Source organism: Triticum aestivum, chromosome 1A (genome assembly GCF_018294505.1).
Source record: "Triticum aestivum cultivar Chinese Spring chromosome 1A, IWGSC CS RefSeq v2.1, whole genome shotgun sequence".
Taxonomy (NCBI): domain Eukaryota; kingdom Viridiplantae; phylum Streptophyta; class Magnoliopsida; order Poales; family Poaceae; genus Triticum; species Triticum aestivum.
The window spans coordinates 453,932,013-453,938,528 of NC_057794.1; positions in this window are offsets into that span (position 1 = coordinate 453,932,013).

Below are 6,516 nucleotides of genomic sequence, written 5' to 3' on the forward strand. Positions count from 1 at the left end.
CGAGAAGCCCCCCCGGGTTGGGTGGCGCCCGAGGCCGATCTAACCTTTGACTCGGAGGACCACCCCTTCAACCCCATTGGTTCGGGCGTGCTCCCCATGCTGTGCACCCCCACCATCTGCCAAGTGGCCGTCACCAGGACCTTCATCGACGGTGGTGCCGGCCTCAACGTGCTCTCGATGGAGGCCTTCAGCCTCCTCCACGTGCCGCTGGAGCGGCTCCGACCCAGCAGGCCTTTCTCGGGCGTCGGAGCCGGTTCCACCGCCTCCTTGGGGCAGATCCGCCTCCCAGTGACCTTCGGCACCTGCGACAACTTCCGCATGGAGCTGATCGACTTCGACATCGCCCCCATCGGCCTCCCCTACAACACCATCCTCGGCTATCCGGCCTTGGCTCGATTCATGGCAGCAACTCACCCGGCGTACAACCTCATGAAGATGCCTGGTACCAGCGGCGTCCTCACCATGTCAGGAGACACAAGGGATGCGCTGCAGGTGCTCCAGCTTGTTTTTAGGGCGGCCGCGGTGGCGCAGCCCACTAGCACCGACGCTCATGACCCCAAGGGGGTTGCGCCGGCTCAAAAGAAGCAGTTGTTCACCCAAGACAAGGCGGAAACCAAGCAGGTACTAGTCGACGAGGACGGGTCCGCTAGCGCCACCTTCACCATAGGGGCCAACCTCGAGCCCGAGCAAGAGAAAGCCCTGATCGGGTTCCTATGTGCCAACAAGAAGGTGTTCGCGTGGGAACCTGATCAGTTGGCAGGGGTCCCAAGGGAAGTGATTGAGCATCACCTCAACGTGTGCCCCAATGTGCGCCCCGTGAAGGAGAAGGCAAGGCGGCAGTCTACTGAGAAACAGGCTTTCATCGTTCAAGAGACCTGGAAGCTAGAGGCGGCAGGAGTTATCCGCGAGGTCCGCTACCCTAATTGGCTGGCTAATCCGGTCGTTGTGCCAAAAAAGGGAGGAAAGGAGCGCATGTGCATAGACTTCACCAACCTCAACAAGGCCTGCCCGCAGGATCCATTTCCGCTCCCCCGCATTGACCAGATAGTCGACTCCACCGCAGAGTGTGACCTATTGTGCTTCCTAGATGCCTTCTCGGGCTATCACCAGATCAAGATGGCGGTAGAAGACGTGGAGAAGACGACTTTCCTGACCCCGTGTGGAGTGTACTGCTATACGTGCATGCCGTTTGGGTTGCGCAATGCAGGCGTGACCTTTCAGCGGCTAATGCACATCGCCTTAGGCCGGCAGCTCGGGAGGAACGCTGAAGCTTATGTCGATGACATTGTGGTGAAGTCTCGTGAGGCAAGCACCCTGATATAGGACCTGGAAGAAACCTTCGCGAGCCTCAATGAAGTGGACCTACGGCTCAACCCGGAGAAGTGCGTGTTTGGAGTCCCCTAGGGCAAGCTCCTGGGTTTCCTCGTATCCCACAGGGGCATCGAGGCCCACCCGGAGAAGGTCAAGGCAGTCGAAGACATGAGCCCGCCAAGGACCCTCAGAGAAATGCATAAGCTCACCGGGCGTGTAACTGCGCTGGGGCGTTTTATCTCCAAGATGGGGGAACGAGCGCTGCCCTTCTTCAAGCGGATGAAGAAAAAGGGCCCCTTCGAGTGGACTGAAGAGGCCGACAAAGCATTCCAAGACCTCAAGAGGTACCTTACCAGTCCACCAGTGATGGTAGCTCCGCGTCCTCGGGAGCCCCTACTGCTCTACCTTGCGGTCACCCCCTAGTCCGCTAGCACAGCCCTGGTAGCGGTCAGGGAGGAGCGCTATGCCAAGGCCGCATCAACCGTCTGAACTGAAGCGAAACAAAGCTAGGAGGGCCTCGTGAAGGCCTCAACTGCAGCTGGAAAGGAACAGCCGCGGCAGGAGAACGCAGCCGGAGCAGGAGAGGCCCCCTCAGGCGACCAAGCACTGGGAGCTCCGTCGTCTCAAGAGACGCCTCGTCCTCCGGAGGACTCAAGCAGTGCCAACACCCTCAACCTCGTCGAGCACCCCATGTATTTTGTCAGCACAGTGCTATGGGACGCGAGGGTGCGGTACCCCATGCCTCAAAAGCTCCTCCTCGCGCTATTGGTGGCCTCACGCATGCTGCGGCACTACTTCCAAGGCCACCCCATCAAGGTTGTCTCGGCATACCCCTTGGAGAGGGTACTCATGAGCCCCAACTCGGATAGAAGGGTTGCAGAATGGAACATCGAGCTACAGGCTTTTCAGCTAGAATACAGTACGACCAGAGTCATCAAGGGAGCCGCGCTAGCAGATTTCCTGGCAGAATGGGCAGAAGCGCCGGGTCTCGAGGCAGGCGAAGACCGATCACTTTCCCCGAGAAGTGAAGCACCGGATGGCTGGGTCATGTACTTTGATGGGGCGTTCTCTTGAAACGGTGCGGGAGCTGGCGCAGTGCTTGTATACCCTACCCAGGACAAACTCTACTACGCCATGCAACTTTGCTTCCAGCACGGAGAAAAGGTCTCCAATAACATAGCGGAGTATGAAGGCCTAATAGCAGGCTTGAAGGCCGCAGCTGCCTTAGGGGTGAAGCGCCTCATCATCAAGGGTGATTCATAGCTCCTCGTCAACTTCTCCAACAAGATATACGAGCCAAAGGACGATCACATGGAGGCCTACCTCACTGAGGTCCGCAAGATGGAGAAACAGTTCTGGGGACTGGAGTTGTAGCATGTGCCTCGCGGCACCAATCAGGAGGCTGACGACATTGCCAAGAGGGCATCTAAGCGGCTGCCTCAGGAGCCCAGCGTCTTTGAGGAGCGGCTCTTCAAACCCTCGGCGGTGCTGTCGCTGTCTAGCACGGCACAACCAAGGGAGGAGCTCCCTCAACCGCCTACCTCAGGAGCCCCGGTCTGCGGCCCAGCCTCGGGGGCACGCCTGCTGCTGGCGTTAGAGCCTCAGGAAGGGTGTTGGATCCCGGAGCTCAAGAACTACCTGACGCAAGGGACTCTGCCGGACAATGAGGAGGAGGCGGAGCGTGTGGCGCGGCAGGCCACGGCTTATTGCATCAGGGATGGAGAGCTCTACAGGAAGCGACCGCATGACGTGTCCGTACGTTGCATCTCCCGAGAGCAAGGGAAGGAGCTACTGGCGGACATACACGGCGGGGACTGCGGGCACCACTCGTCGTCACGGATCCTCGTCGGCAAGGCGTTCCGTAGTGGATTCTATTGGCCCACATCACTCAACGACGCCGTTGAGCTTGTGAAGGCTTGCGAGGCCTGCCAGTTTCACGCTAAGCAGATCCATCAGCCTGCGGGGGGTCTACATACTATACCCCTCTCATGGCCGTTCGCAGTTTGGGGGCTCGACATTCTGGGCCCGTTTCCTCGGGCGCAAGGGGGCTATCGCTACCTCTACGTTGCCGTGGACAAATTCACCAAGCGGGCTGAGGTGGAAGCCGCCCGCGCAATCCCGGCAGGCTCAGCGGTCAAATTCATCAAGGGCCTCGTGAGCCGATTTGGGGTGCCCAACCGCATCATCACCAACAACGGTTCGCAATTCACCAGTAATCTCTTCAAAACGTACTGTGCTAACCTTGGAACGCAGATATGCTACGCTTCGGTAGCACACCCCCGGAGCAACGGCCAGGCCGAGCGGGCCAACGCGGTGGTCCTGAGGGTCCTCAAAGCCAGGACCTTCAAGAAGAAGCTGGAAGCCTGTGGCAGGGGCTGGTACGACGAGCTCCAGTCTGTGCTGTGGTCAATCCGCACGACAGCGACCAAGCTGACTGGCGAGACCCCGTTCTTCCTCGTCTATGGAGTAGAGGCTGTTCTCCCTCACGAGGTCAGGTGTCGCTCCGCGCGGGTCCTGGCATTCAACGAGGCTCATCAGGACACCATGCGGGGGACGGATCTCGTGCTGGGGGAGGAACACCGTCGGGAAGCCGCACTGCGAGCGGCAAGGTACCAACAGGCGCTACGACGATACCACTGCCGCAACATCCGCCCCAGTACCCTTGAGGTAGGGGATCTTGTGCTCAGACGGGTTCTCTCCAGGGAGGGGCTGCACAAGCTCTCTCCCATGTGGGAGGGCCCGTTCAAGGTTGTTCATGTTTCCAGGCCTGGCTCCGCGCGCTTGGAGACTCCGGAGGGAGTGCCCATCCAAAACGCATGGAACATTCAACATCTCCGGAGGTTCTACCCCTGAGCGAGGCCTAGCGCCAAGGAAAGGCCCGGTGCCTGTGACGAAGGCGAATGCCTGTGAAGCTGCGTTTTGGAAAAGGCCCGGTGCCTGTGAAGAAGGCGAATGCCTGTGAAGCTGCGTTTTGGAAAAGGCCCGGTGCCTGTGAAGAAGGCAAATGCCTGTGAAGCTGCCGCGTTTCGAGAAAGGCCCGGTGCCTGTGAAGAAGGCCAATGCCTGTGAAGCTCGCTGCCCGTGACACTCTCACGTAATAACGAGTGGGGCTGTACATGCCCCAGAGTCTCCGGAGTCCCGCCCTTGGGCCTCAGGGGCTCCCGCCCACGCCCAGTGGCAGCACTTAGCTCCACACTGGTGAGAAGACGTCGAAGACTAGAATAGGTGCCGGACGCGGCTTTTTCATTTGCTTTCTGCAGTTGGCGTGTTTATTCCCGTTTGAAGTCTTATTGTAGTTGTTGGCGTTCCTGGCTTGTGACTCTGGGTCTTTCTCGCTCGCTCGCCTCGTTTTCTCTCGCACAAGTCTCGCGAGGGATGTTCGCGGGCGCCCTCGCGAGCGTCTTCCACCCCGATCGTCTGGAGCTTTCCTGTCTGAGTCCTCCGCGGGAGCACCCCTCCCAGTCCATGCCTCACGGGCATCGCGACACAAACACAGGACCTAGGCTGATCGCCTTTGCTGCCGGGAGCAAAGGTTACCCCTCTAACTAATCCTTGCAGGGCATGAAGTGCACGGCGAGGCCTCAGCCTCCGGAGGCGAGTGCCGCGTCAAGCTCGACCAAGCTCAAATGACTCCCGCACATGGACACCCAGCACGGAAACATAGCGCACAGATCGCAAAAGCAACGCGACACTTGACAGCAACAGTTCTAACACGCCCCCACGGGCCCCTGTACTACCTTCTTACGCAGGAAAGGAAGGAAACAAAATGGACACGACCTGTCCAACACCAACCTATAGCAAAAGCTCGAGCCGCTCCTGGGGGTCAAGCGGACGCCTCCTCACGCTTCACCAGGGCGCGATGGCGGGTGGACCCGCTGCCTTCACCCAGGCGGGCACGACGGCGCGGGGGCTGGTCGCGGCCGCTGCTGGAGGAGCTGCTGCCTGAGGGAGAGTCGCTGAAACTTGGCGAACCCCGAGCACCGCCGCCTGTACGCTAATCGCCATCTTCATCCTGGTCGGTGCCGAGGCTGGGCAGGCGGCCGTGGTCATCGTCTTCAGGGTAGCACCCGGCATGGCGACCATCTTCCCCAAACACCCTCACATAGAGGGTGGCATCGCCATCGAACTTGAAGTATAGGGTACACCACCGGCCCAGGCCACGCGCGCGGGCAAACGTTTGCCAGCCGTGTGTCAAGGCCCCGTTCCCAGAGACGGAGACCTCCAGCTGTAGCAGCTGTCTGCCTGGAGCCAGAAGCCGCACCGAGCGCTGGCCGGCAGTTCATCTACGAAGAAACATGGGAGCTGGAGCCGGGTGCTGGATGGGTCCGCCGACCACACGACGAACTCCGGCAGCACCTCCGCAGAGCGGAAGCATGGTCTAGGGGGGCGCACACCCACGGCGTGCCCCCCGTCGGCAACCGAGCGCTCACCACCATGTAGGGAACTGTCTCCATGACCGCGGGAGGCTACCACGGGGACCGTGGTGTACATGCGAGGGCGGCCTCGGCCGCGCTTGGTCGGGGGAGGGTCAGGCCCTTCCCGGGGGGCCTTTCCTTTCTCCGTGGCTGAAAATCTCTTTGGTGCCATGGGGACGGCAATTAGCCAAGAAGAAGAAAAGGAGCAGCAAGAAGGGATGGACTGAAGGGGCTCGCCCAGCCCCGTACTTATAGCCGGAGGAGGCCAACCGCCGAGCACCACGATCGCAGGTAATCATGACCGGTTTCTCTGCATGCGGTCGCCGAGGCATCGTGGAAAGCGCATACACCCACGTCTAGTCAACCGCCACGCGGCGCCCAAGGCCGCAGGCTGTTAGGGCCCGCGGCGCTTCGCGCTTGCCCCTTCGCTTCTCTGCTAAGCCAAGCCCCCGCGCGCCTTGGGCCCGGGGGCTACTATCGGCGTTCTGGGAACGGGGGTCCCCAGACTTGCCTGCCTGCGGCCTACGGTGTGGCTCAGGTGGGGGCCCAGCGCGGCCCATCTTCATCAACACAAGCTCAAGACCCTCGTGAGGGGCCAAGCCTCGCGGGGCGGATGATAGGAAGCTTCCTTAGAGGCAGCCTCATCAGGGAGGCTCGCGAGGAGGCGGAGAGATCAAGGCAGGGGTACCTCGCAAGGATCCCATGACGCAAGCCATGATGATCAAGGCCAGGCGGGCGCCAGGCGGGCGCCGGCCTGCGCAGTGTCCTTGTTTCCCCTTTGGTGCAAAGG